Source organism: Furipterus horrens, unplaced genomic scaffold, assembly GCF_987537825.1.
Source record: "Furipterus horrens unplaced genomic scaffold, mFurHor1.1.pri manual_scaffold_10, whole genome shotgun sequence".
In the NCBI taxonomy this organism is placed as follows: Eukaryota; Metazoa; Chordata; class Mammalia; order Chiroptera; family Furipteridae; genus Furipterus; species Furipterus horrens.
In genome coordinates, this window is record NW_028327180.1 from 9,956,017 (window position 1) to 9,976,882 (window position 20,866).

Here is a 20,866-nt window from a genome sequence, read left to right on the forward strand (position 1 = left end):
AGGTGTCTCAAATGATTCAGGTGTCATGATGGTTCCTTTGGCTCCTTCAGTTATTGTTCACTATTTAGATCTATATTTTTCTTCTTTTTCAAATAGAGCCTTTCCTCCCCTGTCTTGATATTTTGTTCTCTCTCCCATCAGAGCTTAGTTTGCTTTCCCACCTGATACATATTTTTAGGGTAGACTCAAAACGCACAGTTACACCCTTCCTTTTCTAGCCTACTTCTGTCCAAGTTATCATTGTGATGTTCAAATCTAGGCTAGGTCTAATTAAGACTTGATTAGATCACGCATCTACCACCCAGAAATCATTCTTTCCATGGTCACCAATGACTTCCTTATTAGCAAATCAGAAAGCAATGGGCAGTTTTCATCATGCATTGATTATACTTTCCCTAGAATTTGCCTCTCTTGACAGCAGCGCCCCCCCTTGAGACTTGACCCTCCCTTGGTTTTGTGGCATCGTGGTTTCTGTGTTAATCACCTGTACAGACTCCCTTTCTCCCTGCATACGTTAACTCTTGGGCTTTTCTAGGGTGCCATGTTTACATGTAGTGTGTTTCAATCCACACGTGCTGTGCATTCCTCTCTCACTGCATTGATGGTACCATCAATACTGACGATTCCCAAATCAACGTACCAGCCTGTGGTTCTCCCTCGCTTATTGCACCCTTTTAGTGACCAGTTCCTATCAATCCTGCCTCCGGCTCTCACTTGAATCTATAATATATCTCCGCCCTCAGACTTAACAATAATATGATACAGAGGGTTCTAGACTCAGACACCCTATGTATGAACGCTGGCTCTGCCTCCCACCAGCTGTCTACCTGTGGGTAAGTTATTGACCTCTCTCTACCTCAACTCCCACATCAGGGTCTGGATGTTCTTACTATCCACGTTATTGTTCAATTCATCATCATTTAAAAAAAATCTCAGCAGTTGTCATCATCACCTAACAGGTTTCCCCCCACTTCTGGCGCTCTCCAAATTAACACACCAGATTCATCTTCCTAAAGTAGTTGCCTCTTTTCAGTGCACACCTTTCTCGATGGCTCTCTTTAGTGTCCAGTATAATGCTGATGAACCACACTTTACATGACAGGGGTCCTTTCCCTTCCAACTGGCACCCAGCAATGAGGACACCATGTAGCCAGCCTCTCAGGGACTGAATGGTTTTCCCTGTGGTAACAATTTCTGCTTGTGTATTTCTTAAGCAGCCTTTGAGCGAACAGGCAACTTGAAAATGAGAGTTCATCATTTTTACGGGTACAGCCACATCTTAGATTCAGGCCGCAAGTCTAAAATACAAATATCATTACATAACTTCTGTGTATGGCCACCTACCATTTATAATGTATATCTGCCCAACCCTGTGATTTTCAACTGGTGTGCCATAGCAGGCACACCTATGTGCCACAAGGATTTTTAAAACATGCAGTACCTGACTATGTCGTCAGGGGCACTGACTTCTTTTCTCTTATGTTGTCAAATTAAAAAAAAAAAAAAAAATGGCCACAGTCAACACAACAATAGTCGCCTGCTGTGAATAAATCAAAATCATACTTCTTTTTTATCAGCTTGGCAAAAGATCTGTTTTTAGATGTGCTGCAGAATTTTAGGACTTAGTTTATGCATGCCACGAGATGAAATAGGTTGAAAATCGCTGCTATAACCTGCGTTACATTTTGTTCCGAGTGTTGCATTTCTCTCTGTCACGCCTCCCAGGACTGAAAAGCAATATCCACAGGCATGTAAATAAATTGATTGTGTTCAAGAGAGATAGCGTAGATGGTGGAAGTCATTAAGTAGAGAGGTAAATCTTCCTGCAAAACCCAAACTGACTTTTTTCCTGTGGTCCTGAAACATGGGGACTCCACTTTGAAAAATGAGACTGACTTCAGCAACGGCAACAACAAAAGGAACAACCCGGTACGCGTTCTACGAGTGGGTTCTAAACCCCGGGCCATGAGGGGGTCATGAATTAGTGCCCTGCGTGGCATCGAAAATGTGGGAAAAAAATTATTCAGAAAAGAGCAGTCTTCAGGAACATGGCAATGTGCATGGATAGCACACCACACAGGTTCTGGATATTTTAAAGGACAGAAATAATATTTTTTTCCTGCTCCCTTGGGATGTTTAGAGTGTATTTTTTACTTGAAGTCACATGATTGAAGTTCAAAGCAGTATTGTGTATTCTCATTGCTTTATATATGATAGACACAGAAAGACACAGTACCTTAATAGAAACAAATCATGTACCTGGAGGAGGAAAGGGCATCGAACCCAACTCCTATATTCCTTTATTTTAAGAGTTATTGATTTCCTTCTTGTTAGTGGACTTGATATGAAATGCTTGGCGCAGTTTTATCAAGTAAAATAATATTTAAAGTATTCTAGAATTCCATGTTTGATTTTTCAGATTAATTAGAATAAAAGTCTGGCTAGTATCAGTATTTTTACGTATTGAAAAAAATACATAAAAGATTTACCTTTTCATTAATTATTTATATTAGTTTACTTTTAAATGTTACTTAACACACCTTCTCAGCGAATCATGGTTTCTGAGGTGACAGTACCACACATTTATTTTCTAGGACTAGTTCTAATTGAAGATTAACGAAGTCGTACATTGCTGCGCTTTGAGGTTTTGGGCAACTAGTGAAACTTTCTCAAATTATTTAAACATTATATTTTAATGAATAATATTTTGTATACTTATTACATATCAAGGCTCAGAGATACATGAGATGCCACTCACCAAAGATAAACCGAAAAAACGAGAACCCCTTCTTCCTTTGTTTATGAGTGAGTGTCATTGTGGCAGGGGTGCTGTGCCTTCTGGCATTTGAGACTGTCCATTGGGGGTAATGTCAGGGGGACAGGAGAGTCACAATGGCAGCAGTTTGCTGGAAGTGGCGCTGCCACGTCAGCCCCTCAGACTTGAAGCAGGGAACTGTCCGCAGAACTGCTCCCAAATTTGCTTTGTGGAAGGCAGATAAGCGGTCCCTCAGGTAAGGAAGACTCAGACAATAAAGCTTTACAGATTGCAAGCAACATCTTCATTGCGTTCATTGTGTTCGAGTGTGAACAGGAAGTCAATGAAATCCTCTGCTGCACAATGAAGTGGAGATTCCTAAGTATGCATGCACTTTTTATTCTCTGCCCTTAGAATATTCAGAGGAGATGCCAACATCATATTAATATTTGATCATCTTTAATATTTCAAAAGGCTTAATTTGAAACAATCAACACGCATGTGGCATATATTACCTTCCTAAGTGTTTCTTATAGTTTTAGGCTACAACTGGGTTTGTGCTTATCCGGATTTAATGAAAAATATATTATTGCATATAAGGAGCGTGGCTACATATCAGAATATTTTTCTCACTGTAACACATACCATCTAAGTCCTGCCTTTGCTGAATATTCCACTAGTTTACATGATGGCAGTATTCAGCAAGGTTTAGTTTTGCTTAAAGATCTTTCTTATCAATTAGACTGTAAGCTCTTTGAAGTCAGGGACTATGCCTGCCTAAGTTTATTACTAAATAATCAGAAACCAGTTCAGTCTCTGGAATTGGAGGGATCTAATAACTACCAGTAGTACAAATTAATGCTCTTGTGATATTGTTTGCAAAGGCATGGAGAAGAAGAAAACGCCATTTGATTAAATCCTAGGGTATACAGCATGGGGATGAAATAGACCAAATACATATTGACTTTTAATATATAAATAATATTAAACCAAGGATTCCGTTATAAAATCTCTCATATTCTTACTATAAAGAATAACACAAAAACCAAAGCTATTTTGTTCCACATATAAATAGTTGGAAAAATGTAACATTTAAAAATATAAAAATATTTATAGTTAGAATTTCAAATATCAGCCACATTTTTCCAGAATCTATCCTGAGATCTTTTAAAAACAGAAAAAAGTATATGTAAAATAGAAAATTATATGGTTATGTCCTTTGTACAAAATAATAATTACTGACACGCTGCTGTTGCAGGCTTCCATACTTGCGCTTGTCTGAACCCTGTTGTGACAAACAGCGTGGGTTTGTTAAATGGCGAGGGAAAGGGACAAAATCCGCATGCGTGGAATATAGGAAATTAGCAGACCTCCACGGGCGTTAAACGCATGGCCTCACTGTGTAGCTCAAGGCTTATCTCAGAGGAGCCCAGCAGCCAGCGTGTGGGTCTGTTTCTCTTCTCGTCCAGCATCCTTTATAGCTCGTCACAGGGCTCTGCTTCTTCCCAGCATCGCAGCTTGGAATTCCCACAGCTTTCCAGTTGTACAGCTAATGTAAACTCCCCATCAAAGTCAACTCCCTACTCTAAGCATACGCTCAAGACCATTTTCTAATGCAGAAAGATACGCCTTCTCTTTCGGTTATATCTGCGGCTTTTCCCTTTGGCCCACCCTGGACTTCATTTTGATGTAAAACGTTCCCAAATATTTATATAAGAATGTAAATGGAAAGTAATTCTGTCTTCTTTGATAAATCTATTGCTACTGTTACTCCTGCTTCATCTGCCATCACTTTTAATTTTTCTTCTTTGGCTAAAGGCAATATTCTTGATTTTTGGATTGCTCCTTTTTCTCATATATATAGCACTTAAAGCATGCAAGTGTTCCATTAACAAACAATTCACTCATCTCTTCCATGTGCTTCTTTGTTAACATTCAGCACCTAAAAGTCATTGATTAATAATTATCCTGTAACTATCTGTTAAAAAGTCATAAAAGTTCACTTACTTTCTGAAAATGTACACATATATGTTTACACACACATATAAACATACATGAATATATATGTGTGTGATTATATGATATATGCATGTATACATTTTACATACACATATATTTTATATGTATGCGGGGAGAGAATACGATGGAAAATATGTCACTGTGTCACTCAGAATTACCATAGCAGATATGCTATGGATGACATGCATGTGACACAGTTTGTTTATAGATGGTACCTTTGAGAATAAAGATATCTCTCACTTCAAAGAAGTCCTGTTGAATCTAGAAGATATAAATGAAATGTACTGAATTGATATTAAAAAGTATTGCAAAAATAATGTATGTCATAAGCTGAGAATTTCCACTGTTTTTGGAAAACAGTCAAAAAATAACATGAAACTTCAACTTCAGTGAAAGAAAAACAACTCCTGAGTTACTGAATAGCCACTTACTCCATACTTTGACATAAACCATTAGCAAGTCATATCCAAAAGTCATTTCCAACAGTGATCTTAACCATACACTCTGGTGCCAGAAGAGCACACTGTCATAATGCTTAATTATCGAAGAAAAGGATAGAGAAAAAGTGTGAGGGTGGAGAGAAAATGAACAGAGAAATCATTTTCAGAGGAATTTTATGTTTATCTTTAATGAGATCCTTACAAGTTTACTGTATTTATTTCGAAAAACAAATTATTTTGAATATTTTGGAAACAAAAATTATAGAAACCCCCTTCCAAAAGGAAAATAAAATCTGGGCTTTTGGTAAAAAACAAGCCTTCTTTAAACTCTCCTTCCACGTAAAATATCTATTTTTTCTCAGGCAGAAAAACACTCCCTATTTTATTTCATATCATCAATTTAAATAACTTTTGGGTATCAGAATTTTATTTCGAGGAGGTAGGGGCTATGAGACTATTTTCAAATTGCTGGCTATGTTGTAAGTTAGAATATTTCTTAGATCTAAATATCAGAAGGCTCAAGGTAGTTATCTTTAAAAGAGAAGTTCAGTAATTAAGTTTCTAGTTACAAAGCTATAACAATCTCTTTCACATCATCATCGGCCACTTGATGTCATGACTATCAGTTTGTGATATAAGCTCATGTACTTGGTTAGAATTTCACACATCTTGTTTTCACTGATAGCTTTTTCTCTTACTGGTTACACTAAAAATGGCTGAAGATACGATTCTAGCTGAGTTGGGGAAACTGCCCTTCCTAATGCCCTCATAGGTTGTTTGTATGTCTGTCAGTTGTTTTAGTGTGTTTGACTCCAAGAAGAGTTATTATCCTGCCAAGTTTTTTTTTTTTTTGAAACATTCTTTTACTCTTTAAGAAATTAAAGAAAATTCTTGGGTGCTTTATGAAATTGAGAACGTTCTCCACCTTAATGTGGGGTGAGCTTGCTACACTCTTCATCTTCCAAGGGCCTGTGATTTCTTCTTCCCTGTTTTCTCAGAAGCCACGTGACACCCCAGAGCCAACAATTCTTCTAGCCCTGTTGCCCCAAAGACCTTACAATGACCACACCCTCCATTGCTTCTCAACACTTAAGACCATTACTAAATTCTGGCAATTTAATCAGTTTTCTTGCTGCATGAATTATATTTCTCAATCAACATCAACAAACAATGTCTTTACTCTGAGAAGGCAGAACCATAGGATCTATTTTTTTCTGTCCAAGGTTGGCATTGGCTAGAGAAGGCACCATTTCACCTGAATTAGCTTTAACTTCAAGAGACAAAATTTTAGGGTTTGTTCTCAGTGATAGAAGGCAAGATTCCGCCATGTGAGTACATAGCACCCCCTTTCTATAGCATGTTAATAGATGATGCTATGCAGAACAGGAAATATTTTAATTAAAAAACATTTTCTTTTGTCAGGATGGGTTAAAACAGTTAAACTAGTATCTTTCCTGCTGATTTTGGAGGCTTCAATATGTTAATAATGTGCAGTCTCCTAAAATGTATTGAACTCTAAGGGAAGTTCAAGGTTATCCCAAGCTCCACTGCTATGAGTCAGTATCAAAGACAACTGTCTCCACCCTAAAGGAGAGCTGTACTGATTCAACCACATTATCTAAGAAGAACATTTTCAATGAAAAAGAGTGCACATGGGCACAATCAGTATTCTCTCTTTTCCTCTTAAAAAGTCTTTAACGGTTCCTCCAAAGTGCTTACCATCGCATGGCAAATACTAATTCTGACTGTTTTCCAACCAGAAAAGGCATAGCGTAGGCAGCTCCAAGAACTGGAACCAGAAAATGGCTTTCTCGTCCTCTCTGTCTCTAGGCAGAGAAGTGATTAACTCTGATGCTTGATTTTAGACTCTGTAAAGCCCAAACTCACTTAGTTTTCATTAGGATTTCAGAAAACACAAACTGTTACTCTGGCTCTCTCCTGCAAATACTCCTCTTACAGGTCTTGTGAGTCAAGGAGTTTAAACGGGAGGGCAGAATTGAAGTGTTTTGGGCATTACTAGCCAAAATCACCTTAACATTATTTGAAAGCACACCTGAAATATATCCTCACTGCAATAGTTCTTTAATCTATAACATTGTTTAATTACATAGGTTTCGATTTTTAATTTGAATCCATGGAATAGTTGCGAATTTAGTAGGTTGAAATGTTGGCTCCTCTATTTACTAGTGAGATGGTCTCCATTTATTTTCTTAATCTCTTTAAGCCCCATTGTCATAGCATATAAATGAAATTATTAATACCTACCTCATAATGTTATTTCAAGTAATGACAGAAATGATATATATAAAGTCATTAGATGTAGTACATGCATGCCAGAAGTACCCGGTAAATTTTTATAGCTACAAATACGTCCTCTTATATTTCCTCACCATTTAGCACCAGATCAGGTCATATCATCCCTCTGGTTAATACCATCCAATCACCTCCAGAATAGATTCCAGACTTCCTTAAAGCCACATATGCAGTCACCCCCTTGCTACCTAACTGACCCCTTTTGTGTTACTTAGTAGTTTTTCTATTTCTTTGGTACCACCAACCTTTCTTTATTCCTTTAAGACACCAAGAATGCTCTACTTATTTGTGTTTTCTCTTTTTGTTTCCTGGAATTGCTCATTTTTCTACAAAAAAAAATATTACTCTTTAGATACTTTATGATTTTGACAGTAAAACAAACAAATGAAAAGATAGTTAGGCCTATCATGTTTAAATCAAGCAGAGGAAGAAATCCTTAGGCAATAATTTTATTTTTGTTAAATTTAAAACAAAATAATAATAGCATACTTTTATGTATTGTTTCCATCATACAAATAAGAAGCTTTTTAGGACATTGCCTCATTTCTTCCAATATCATTGTGTAGATTGGAGTTATAGGAAAATCACTTTTTAAAAAATGAAGGATAGTTCTTTAAAAATTCAGGTTGCGACAAATATTGTTTAATTTTGTCATTCCTAAGCCTGAATCAGCCAACTTTCATTGGGATACATAACTATTTTTACTCTAGGGAAGATATTTATATAAATTCCTTCAAGGAAACCGGCTGCTCTTGTCTCGGTTCTAAGAATCCTGATTTTAAAAAGAAAACATAAAAACCAGATTAAAGAGCAGGAGCTTATTGCATATTAAGCTTATCATATTTAAATAAAGACACTTTTTTTTAAATTAGCAAAACTTAAAAAAATGACGGTGGTATATTGGTACTCTCCTATATCACTGGTGATAATGTTGATTGATTTCTTTTTGGAAAAAACAATTAGAAAGTCTTTCTTTTGTCACTTGGCAAGTTATCTCATAGCTTAAAATTTATCATAATGAAGAAATACAAAATATTCAAAGAAGGGGAAAAAAATCCCCACAATGCCAGAAAATGAAATTTAATATAGTCTGCATCTTGAAATTAAAAAATGAAACAATTTAAAATGCACAAGAATAAGGACCTGGATTAGAAAATATTAAATTACTGGAGAGATTTATGTGGTCATTAAAACACTTGTAAAAAAATATGAAGCAATTTAATGCCTTAATAAAGCCAGTATAAATAATGGATACTCTCAAAAACATTAGCTTAATACTGATTACTCTAAGGCTTTCCCTAAAGCTTTTGACAACTATTTTCCAAAGTTCAATTGATCTCTATCTTATGTAAAACATGTTATTGGTTTTACTTACTTACTTCATATTGTAACTCATTCAGTTTGATGGGAATATGAAAAGAAATGTTGTCTGAATTGACCATTCCTTCAAGCTATGTTAAGGCTTTTCGAGGGTTGTAATGGTCACCTAATAACATGACATCAAAAATTTTCCAGACCCAAACCACGTCAGTCATGCACCACTGAGTAAAATTTGAGGAACTCAAGTGATTATTCATATGCTGAATTGGACCAAAAAAAAAAAAAAAAAAAAGTCTTGAAAAAGAAACTCTGGCTCTGCCTTTAGGTATTCTGTTTGTTCCAGACTTGTGAAGGAGAGCAGATGAAGCTTCTTGGTTTTTCCTGAAGGTTTACAGACTTATCTACTCATCTGATTCCTAAAGCATATGGTTCCTCTTCCATTAAACTGACAACACAAGATTAGGGCGGTAGGCAGGATTTTGGTCCTTGGGATCTTCTACCCTGCTGTTATACCTATAAATATGTTATCTTAGATGACAAAGGGGATTTGCAGATAGAATTTGTCACCCTGGCTATCAGCTGGACCCATGTAATCACATGTGCCTTTATCATGGAAAGATGTTTACTCAGAGTTTTAAATTTTTCCCTTGTAACAGTCATTTGGAGGAGGTAACACTGTATGCTAGATGTCTCCCATTTGTTCCTTCAGAGTGACTTTCCACCCTTCTCCATGCTGAAAAAAAAAAAAAGGAAGGCAGAAGACTCAATGAGAGTGATGCAGCAGAAAAAGAGGCAGGAGAGGGGAGGCAGAAGGACCACGAAGGTCACAAGACAAGGCCATGAGCAAACGAGTGTGTGGCATCCTCTAGAGGCTGAGAAGAGACCATACTGACGGGCATGGAGCTGGATTTGCCAATAACCAGCAGGAGCCAGAAGACAGATTGTCACCTAGAGCCCCAGAAGGTACAAAGCCCTGCTGACACCTGAATTTTGGCCTTTTGAGACTAAGCGAGCCCACCTGTCCTCCTCTATCAGCCAAGGAATGCTTGGGACCATAAGAAGTCAGAAAAATGCACTATCTGTATAATCCCTCATATCTTCTTTTCCATTCGTATTCAAGAAGCTGCAGCTCTGCAGTGCAGAATGAGAAAGAAGGGGGATTAAGAGGAGGAGGATGGGGGAGAATGAGAAGAAATGGGGATCTATGAAAAAGGGAAGGCAAAGGAGCTCATAGTTACTTAGTTTGAAGCCATTGCTTCATTTCCAAGTCAAGACTTTTGACATTAGCTACTGAGTCCATGTGAAAGGAATGATTTCTTTTCTGTTTACACAATTATCAAAGGGTTCTAAAGCACAGAGAGTGAGCAGATTGCACCTGCCCTTTACCACCTTACTACCATTTCGCTACAGTGAATGGGAAAGACCACTCTTCCCACTTAACAGGTGAAGAATTGGATCTGTGACTCATCTTACTTGCTTTGTGTTTAAAAGACTGTATCACAGATTTGTCAGTGGAGAAAAATGCGGGTGTGAAATTTGGTATGGCTGAAACCAGCCAAAGTGCCTTTAATTCTGCCCTTAGACTTAATTAGATGCATAATTATCACAGTTCCTCTTCTTTTCCTCGGAAGTATCTTCATTATCAGGATAACACTAGACCTGCAGGGCAGTGCTTAATGTAGACCACACCAACCTTGACAATCCTGCGTGAGTTAAAGCGCGGTTTCATATATTAAAAAGTAACAATCCATCCTGGGATTGGTTTGGGGGCAAGTTAATTCCTGTTAATGATTTTTTGATTCCATGGAAAGATCCCTGTAAAAGCTTCCCTGCTGTGACTTTTTTCTTATTTTTTTTTTTTTTGATGAGTTGGCCTGAAGAAAGAAATTTCCTAGAATAAGTTTTTTGCACTAGGGAAATGTTTAAACATAGCCATTGATTCTGATTTAGAATACTTAATTGAGATCAAAGCTGCAAAAAAAAAAAAAGAAAGAAAAAAGAAGCTCCTCTAGGAGATTCATAATACCACATTCAATTTTTGTACACTGGGGGTTATTAATACTAAATATGATTCTGAGAGTCCAGGCCAACGGTCGCCTTGTCTACTTTCAATGCCCGCATCCATCCGTCCATCCCCGTAATTGTTTTAGGTGCGCGGTAAACGCCTCGTGCATCCAAGCAGGAGCCTGCAGAGAATAGGGGGTTCCCAGTGTACAGAGGCAAACTGGGCTGTGAGTGCGGCGGTCTAGATGCAAATACAAAGCCCCAGAGGAAGACTAGAAAAACAATCCCTGTGGAAATTCGCTCAAGCACCAAGCTGCCGCTCTCACTGATTTCCACAAAGGCTCTTCTGCCCACGGGAACTCGGAGGGTCTTACCGTGAAGCTGGGCCACCCCCGTTTCCACCACCCTCCCACCCCACCAGCCTGGAACAGAGCATTTATTGACCCGAGGGGCCATCCAGTTCACTAGGGTACACCCCAAACAGATTGTGGGGACTTGGGTGAAACTGAAATTTTAACAAAGGTGGAGAGATACCAATAACACTCATGTCCAGTATGGGAGAGGAGGTGTGAAATGTGTCCTCTGATTTCTGAATTTTTCCTTCCTGCTTTTCTTTATGGGCCATTTCCAAATCTTTCTTAGATACACACACATACAGAGAGAGGAGGAGAGAAAATCCCTCCTCCATGAGTTTTATGTAAAATATTAAAGTATCTTATAGTCACACCACTTTCCCTATACCACTATAACCACAAATAACCATTTGACTTGTCCAGAGGTAGCGTGATGACAGCTAATTAGGAGGACATGACAGAAATCAACACTACAGACATTGGACAGGCAATGCAGTAAATCTGATACAGAAAGCTTCTCTTACCGAAGATAGTAATTTTTTTTTCAGAACCTGAGCATAAATATCCTCTGGTTTGCAGTAAAAGGTGATGAAGCACAGAGTTGTTGAGAGGCTGGGGATGTTGTATCCTCATCATGAAGGGGACCTTGCCTTACTGTTCAGGGGAAGGGACAACATGCAGCCAACTTTGTGCCCTGCCCCACCCCTTTGCCCCCTAGACATACAATTGCAGCTATTCCAAAAAGTGTGTGTAGTTTTGCCCCTTTAGGACATAAGTGGCTGAAGGCTCAGTTTGAGATATATTACACGTAGGAAATAGAAAGCTTTTTAACAAGGAATGTAGATAAGACTAGTGATGGGGAAAAAAAGAAAAACGATATCTTCTCTGACAATCTTGGCCACCCTATTAAGATGCTTATTGATCACATTGAGAGACTTCTAAGCATGAACAGATTTGAAAATAGCAATAACAAATGTGCAAGTCCCCCCATCTATCAATACTTGACATCTGTATAATAAGCCATTCATTTATATTTGACAGTTATTTATGATTTCAAGTGAAGCACAGTTGTTTATTTGGATTTTGATTTATAATTTGAAATAATCTTCCCAGAAGAATATTAAATATTGTGCTTGACACATGAGTTGAGGTTGAGTCATCATCTATTACTGAAATATACCGATATGAAATATGAGATGCTTTTCTATCAACCTGAAATATTTCTGACAGTGAATTTTAAATAGATCATTAGTGTTCACACTTCTGCGGCATGATTCAGTTGATGATTGAAGAGTCTTTTCAGCTTTCAGAGTTGCATTGAGTTTTATGGATCATAGAATCATAGAGCTGGGGGAGTCCTAGTTGCTGTTTAGGGTTAGGACAGCTAAGAGTTTGAAGAGGTTAAGTGATTGTTCATAACCTATACTATGAAATCTGTATTAAGTGATATTCCCTTTTAGTTATGAAAACTAAACAAAAATTCAATATGTTACAGAAATATACAGAAAACATTTCTAGTCTTGTGAATGGCATTGTGCCTGATTCTTCTAAATGAATTAGTACTCTAGAAATTGAAAATGTTGGAGAAGTATGTTCGTTCCATCAGAATGCTAGAATATGGTGCAGCTGCATTGTTGAAACCTCTTTAAATAGAATTCCCAGAGCAGGTTAGTGTCATTTAGACAACTGATTTTCTGTTCTGTTAATAATAAAAAGGTCAGTGAAGGGTTCTAATAAAATTGAAATAGTGGGACTTTGATTAGTATTCTTCATCCAGTTTAACAGTTTTATACCAAAATAAGCATATTAATATATTCTATTAGACTGATTGAAACTGTGCAAATGGACAAAGCCCAAACCACACAAATGGGGTTCTATTTGCCTTGCAGTAATTCATTTTCACTTCCTGGCCTCCAAATTAATAGCGACTAAGAAATTTCTGGAAAGAAGGCCTGATTATTACATTTCTCCCTTTCCAGACTATGCAAACTAATAAATCATAATTAAGATTAGGGACATTTTAAACAGTATCGATCCACCATTATTTCTAAACTATAATTGCAGCTACAAATTTAGGCCTTTGAATACCTACTTAAATTGTTTTATTTCTTTCAGAAAAAAAACATCTATTTAAAGAGTAAATACCTATAAGACAAGGGCATTGTGGGACTTCTATATGAACATACCCTCTGTTCTTATTCACACTGGTTTGTTTTTAAATTTGGTAGACATTGTCTTTTCAATGTAGCACATTATTTCTTCTTTACTCATCCATAACGCCATTTAGCACACCAGAAGGTGCGTTATATTGCTATTTTGTCACTAATTTAAAGAGTTGACGCGTATTTATAAACCCAACAAGTTGCTACATTCCCTGTTTAAAAAATTAAGGTACATTCCATTAAGATACCTACTAGGTAATAAATTTCAGTGCTAGTGAATGGCTCCTTCACTGTGCTAGCTACATTCCACTCATTACTGCAGATAATATGAAAGGACCTTTAGCAGAGTGGCTCAGAAAAAGATTCGAGAATTGAAATGACCTGAGACAACTGTAGTATTAAAAGCCTCCTTTCAACTTCAAGTAAAAAAAATATGGAAAAAGTGTGACTTTTAACTTCAGATTGCTATTAAAAGGTCAATTCAACATGTGTATTTGTTCTCTCTAGTTCAATATGATGTATTTAAGAGACAGTTTATGGTTTGGTAAAGGTCACTGGAGTCAGAAAGGCCAAATCACGTGAGTCTTACGCAGCCGATATAAAAGTTACCTACCTGGGTTGCTGGATTTCGTTTCTAAATGATTATCATAAGAATCGTTTCTTGAAAATCTTTATTCTAAAAAATGAATTTAAAAACCTTTCACTTTATTATAATTTAAATTTTAAAAAGATTTCTCTTCTGCCAGCTTAGACACTTGGTCACTTTTGAAGTGCTTTATCCGTATATTTAACCATAACTAGAGGGTTTAGGTTAGCAGAAACAAATGTATGCAAGACCTGCAGTATTTCTCAGTGTTTTATAAAAATCCACTTTTTAAAAACTTCATGAACTTAAACAAAAAGCTGCACCCTCGTGCATATGGTCACACTGTCGTGAGGGTAATTGGAACCAGCTGTTACACTGTGTAGTTTGTGGAAGCCTGCATAGTGCCTCCTAGCTACGTTGACTTTGAGCAGGCCTTAATCAGAGAAATTAAAGAATGCGCCAGCCCGAATGACTTCCGCATCCGTCTTCAGAAGAGCTTTAATTCAGACCAGACACAAGAGGCATAGCTTTTCCCTTGCTGCTTGTCTATAACCTACAGGTAGATGAAAGAATGATTTTTTATTGTCATGATTTAGTGATTTGCACACTTCTTGCTTCATTTATCTGTGTCTATTTATTGTAAAGTACCATGCCACGCTCTGGCCAAGGATTTTTGAACACACACATATACCAATCCCAACAACATCTAGCATCTCACTCCTCTTATCTTTGTTTAAAATATTTTCTGGTGTAATATGTGATAGAATAAAGAAGCACACTTGAAGCCAGATAAACATTTTTATTTAAGGGAGGTGGGACAGAAGTGTAATATCCCAGATTTGCCTTCTTTCAAAATTTCTGTCTAGCATCTTGTATTCCATAAATATGTCAGAGTTAAGGACTTAAATCACTTTTGCAAAAGCAGCATATACTGCATTAATGAGGTCACTTGATTCACAGGTGAGATTAGTAATATAAAACTTCAAGAATGACTAAGAATTCATTAGATGGCTGTGTGCAGGTGGAAGTGAGGGAGTTCCAGGCAGCACACACAGCATGTGCCAGGCACAGAAGCATGGTTTGCTCAAGAAACACATTCATTTGGAGGAATAAGAACAAAGGTTATTTCAGCAAGGGAGCTATAGTATACAGGAATGAAGTCATATTACATAGAACTTTATAGAGCAGGAATGAGGTTAATGTTTTTAAATCAGAGGATGGTATAATCAGAATTCAATGTAGCAAATGAACTCGGATACTATGTGTAGGAAAGGAATTTGAAATTGGCCCCCAGATGCTAAGAAGATCCAAAGGTAGACCTTACAGGTTCTGAAAACATGTGAAATTTTGAGTTGAATATGTGTGCATCTTTTCTGGGAGCATTTCTATAGCATTCAACTAACTGTCAAAGCGTTTCATAAAGAATCATGGTATTAGAAGAAGTTACGGAAGCCACTTTGGAAGTTTATTAGGTTCCAAGGGCTATGCTAACAAAGTACCACAAACCGGGTATCTTAAAAGAGTAGAAATTTATTCTCTTATATTTCTAGAAGCCAGAAGTCTGAAATCAAGGTGTCAGTAGGACTAGGAAGGCTCCTTCCTGCCTCTTCCAGCTTCTGGTAGGCCCTGGTGTTCCTTAGTTTACACAGGCTAACTCTGAACTTTGCCTCTGTCTCCCTGTGATTCTTCTCTGTGAATGTCTCTGTACCCTCTTCGCTTTTAATAGGGACACCAGTCATTGATCTGAGCCGCCCCCCCCCCCCCAATTCAGAATGAGTTCTTCTTGAGATCCTTAGCTAATAACATCTGCTGCAGACTCCACTTCTAACTCAAGTCTCATTCTGAGGTTCCAGGTGGACAGAATTTGGGGAGTCACTACTCAATCCACTCTAAGAAACTGTTATTTTAGTCCAGGAGAGCTAGGATTCTATAGAGGGAGTGGAAAACAAAAGGAGGAGGATTTAGAATACCAACTTTTGTGTGTATGACTGGATTTAATGATTAGGAGGAAGAAAGAACTGAAGATAAACCCCAGGTCTCTAGTGAGGGAGACGGGGAGTGTTATGCTGTTGGCAGGTTAAGAAATAAAGGGTGCTGGCTTGGGAGCAGATTTGTACGGTATGTTTGGTTTGGACCTATTGAGTCGGGCATGCTCTCTAGGAAGAAATGTCTCAGAAACAATGTGAAATGAAAATGTCAGCCTGAGTTGAATGAGAAGTTTTAATGGACAGAATTGAAGAAGTCAAGAGGGAATTCAGAAAGTGGCCTTCTTATGGGACTATCTGAAAGTGAAGCCACTCTGGACGCTGAGTTCTTTCACTGAAGCGCTCAGAACATTCAGACTGCAGGGGAACCAGAGTCCCACGGAAGAAAGGAAGGCATGGCAGCAGATGGTGACGAACTTTCTGGAACCATAGGCAGAAAGAGAGTGGAGACAGGCAGAGGAAACTACAAGATCAAGGGAGGAGTTTGCTTTTGTGCGATAAAAGAAACAGGTGCATATACCGCGGAAGGAAGTCAATGAAAAGCAAAGTGACGAAAACCATTGCAATAGCCAGGGAGTAATTTGATGGGCAAGTTATCGGAGACTAGAAACGAACGGAATCTTTAGCTCCTGGGGACATTTTAGCCACAGTCAAAGCCTCCCTGGTGAGCACGGAAAGTGCTAAATTGGCTGTTTGCAAAAATGTTTAGAGACAGAGGCAGGTAATGAAATGAGGTCACCCTGAGTATCATTGGAAGCAGATGTCACCTGTGCAGGGTGGGGTCACTGAGGGCTGCAGGACTGTGCTTACAATTAAGAAAAGCCCCTGTAGAGCAGACACCACCAGCAGAAACCAAGGGGGTGTTGCTGAGCCTTTTATTATACCATGGTAACAGAATCACTGGGCACCTGCCAGAAAGTTGAGATTTCTTACTGTAATTCTGGAATGGCGCTGCAAGTCTCTGAGATTATTTACCACCAAGCTGGTAGAAGACATGGCCTTCAGAGCCTGCCTACAATACCAAAGAGAAGTGAAGTGTGTAGTTCATTATTTTCTAAAAGGCCGTTGGAAATGTATTCAGCATATTGGCTGCCACAGAGCCTCCAGATTGTATTTATGTCCTGCTGACATCGGGCAATTTATGAAGGTAAATTGAAAGATCAGTCTTGGGAACAGGGTCATAATATATCCCTGTAGCGATCACCTAAGTAAAGTGAAACGCATTAACTCATTATGAAGAAACTTATCATACACCAGGCCTAGAAGTGAACTCAGAAAACTTGCCAGCTACTTTTGAGATGCAAACAATCTCTTAGAACAGCTCCGGGTTCTAAATTTAATCTGTAACAAAAGAAGTTAGTGAAATTTAATTAATCATGCCACTTTTTGGAGTAAACTACTCCATCAGAGAACTGGTTGGTGATTAAGAGAAGGGGCAGTGGAGCCAGGAACCTGAGTTTGACTTTGCTCTTTTTGACTTCTGTGACCTAATGAAAGTCCCTTAACCTTTCTGTGCCTCAGTTTTGACATAAGTAAAGTTAAGAATAGAAACAAGCTCATACCTTGTTATACAAATTAAATAAATTGATATTTCTAAACACATATGTAGTATCTAAAAGATAATGTTATAACTTTAAAGCACCCCATTAACTATAAAGTTTTAAAGGTAATGAAGATTTCATAGAATAAGTTTAGACACATGCACACACACACACACACACACACACATTCTCACACACTCTATTGTTTTTCTTATTGTTGGACAGTTGGGATGGAAAATAACTTTGAAAGACCAGCAGGATACAGTTTAACCCTGTTACAAAATAAGATGAATCAGATTAGCAAATTATTTTTGTGGTACATATATAGGTAAGTCCTGGGACATATACTATAAGGAGTAGATTTATGTCTTCTCTTGCTCCCACAGACACCTAACACATAATTGATTATTACATTGTATGACATAATAGATTAGGTTCACAGCTTCTCCTGCCCAAATTCTTCCAATTCTTTCTAAACAGAGCACATCTGTTATTTCATTTAATGTAAAAAACAACTTCATGTGGTTGGTAGATAGATATTGAAATTTATTATATATTATAAAATATCATAAACCTATTAAGTCACTTATAAAAGTGTGAATGTTACATTTTAATATGTTGAGAATCCACTATGTATAAATTGTAGTTGTATGTGCATTCCATATGTACAAACATGGAGAATTACGCATGCATTTGCATAGTCTTCTGAAGTCTGTGTGACCTGGGCAATGGTCCAGCATTTTCATTGGCTTCATGAAATTTTGCAATGTTTTCAAAATGGGCATTTTTTAAACTTGGCAACCAATGTGCATGATTATTCGCCCCTGTGTTTTCAGCAGTGTACAGTAGTCCACCAGCCCAGTACAGATCCACAAATATGTTATATTGAGGTCCCTGCGATGATTAATTTTATATATAGGTAGTTACTGAACATACTCATATTTGTCCTTTTGTGGCCTCATCATTTTGGGCACTCAGATTTAGACGCTTGCTAGGTTATCTTACAATTCTATTACTCCCTGAACTGAAAGCTGACATCAAGAAATGCAACACTTTACCCATTGAAGATATATGCATCGAATAACATTTTAACATTAGTTCCTAATTCTAAAGGCACCCAAATTTTACAACTTGATATGATGAGGCCCCCATATGATATAATAGTATATATCATCTCACAGCGCTCGGTAATCAGGTTGGTTGTGTAGTCTCTCATATTTAAGAGATACTCTAAAATAAATTCTCCATAGTCCCTAACAGGAGATAACTCACATTTCGCCCCAGCACAGACTGCTGACTCACTCTCTTGTCTGCCTAGACACGTCCTACATTTACTTAGAGTGTAACTCAAACTCCACATCATCCATCATAGTCCCTATTAATCTCTTCCTCTCTTGAATTTCCACTGGAACACCCTTTTCCCAATGGTTTGCGGTTATTTTTCAAATATCCATGTACTGACAGAGGGTCTCCCTCGGGAATGCCTTGTATGTATGATTCGCTTTCCAGTTCAGTGCTGAGCACTTAGGCATGCTTCCTGCGTCTCTTGGATGGGCTGCGGCACTTTCTTCCGTGATTTGCATATAGTCTGCAACAACGGACACTTGGAGAATCAAAAGTAATACAACTTACGCACATGAAATGCAGCACCTATGCCTCGTATTTCTTTTCTGTCTCCTGTATCATCCAGAATAGCTGAGAGGCCATCGTACTTTTCCCAAACTACTCTGTACAGAATGGCTGTTATGTAGCCAATAGCCTCATAGAAAATCTGTTGAGCCATTCAGCTGGCTTTAGGAAATGTGGCAGAGCGTAGACAATGCAAATTATTAATTTCAAGACCATGGTGAAATTCTCTTTGGTGATACATAGGTGACACGCACTTACAAGGAGAAGTATGCATTTGTATAGGGAAGGAGGGCCGGCATGTGGAAGAATAAATACTAAGTGTCAAGTTTGATTGGAGCTCTACAGCCGGCCCTATCTCTTATGTGTGATTATGAACAAGTTCTTAAAGACTTTCCTGAGCCTCATTTTTTATTTAAGATAATAAAACTTCTTCCACAGGGTTTTGTTTTAAATAATAAATGCGACAACAATGACAAAGGGGCTCTTGGCCACATGAAGTTAGGATGTTAGAATTATTTTGATATTAAAACATGGTACTTCAACAAGTCCTATTCAGATCTTAAAAAGTGATTAACTATTGTATCTAAATAATATGGAATTGTGGGAAAAAGAGCTGAGAATAAGAAGTGAACAAAACCACCCTGTATTTTTAGAATATTTTCTTGGTGATGATCTGTAATTTAACCAGAATTTGTTGCATACCTACTGTGTACAAGGCACATTGTTATTTATAAAGAAAAGCAAGCCCTCAAGGAGTGAAGCACCAAGACTCATCCTTTTATACGGCTATGCATGCACTTTTATTAATTTTAAGTCAACACTTGAAATGAAACTGAAGACACTGTAAAATATTTATTATACTCTTCTTCCATCTCCCACAAGCCTAAGAAAAGTTGGATAAGTTCTTAAGGAAATCAGATCTTAACTCATTTTCTATTGTTCATTCATTCATTTATTCCTTCGTGCATTCATGCAACCAATATTTACAGAATAATTATTTTTTGCCCGGCATCGTGATAGATTTTGGTATGTGGCTGTAAACTACACACAGGTGGACTCTCTTTATGGGGTTTATAGCCTTTGGGGAAACAAAGTGTATGTAAGTAAATAATTGAACACATATAAAATGCAGTCCGTGATAAATGAAAAAGGAATACACAGAGTACAGAATGTGAAATCAGCAGTAGAGGACCTACTTTAAAAGAAAGGAAGGAAGGTCTCCTGCAGTGAACTGAGTTCTAATTGGAATCTTGGAGGATCAGAAGTGAGTGTAAGAAGAGCAGAGAAAAACCTTCCGCAAAGCCCCGGGGAGGAAAGGTCTTGATGCACTTGAAGAGAAGTCAAGAAGCTTATGTGGCTGGAGCAGGGAGAGAGACCAAGGTGGGGACAAGAGGTGACTGTGGCTAGGCAGCCAGGATTGGAATCAGGAAGGTCTTGTGAGCCACGGTAAGAAGTTCAGGTTTTATGTGACGTGCAAAAGCTAGTGAAGATCTTAAAGGGTACATGGACTGATTTTTACCCTTAAAGTTTGATTTTTTTAAAAGTGGGAATTGAGGAAGAGGGAAAGCAGGGTGCTAAAGGGAGCTTGCTGCAGAAGAAGCCTCTGTCACGTGACAGTGGCTGGAACAAGTGCAGTAGCAGAAGGTAAAAGTGTGTCTATACGCAGTACATTTGACTTTAAAGTAGAACTAACAGTGGAAGAAATTGAACTGGCGTTCACTTAAAATTATTGACTGGCTTTGGGGGGAGGAGAAAGCAA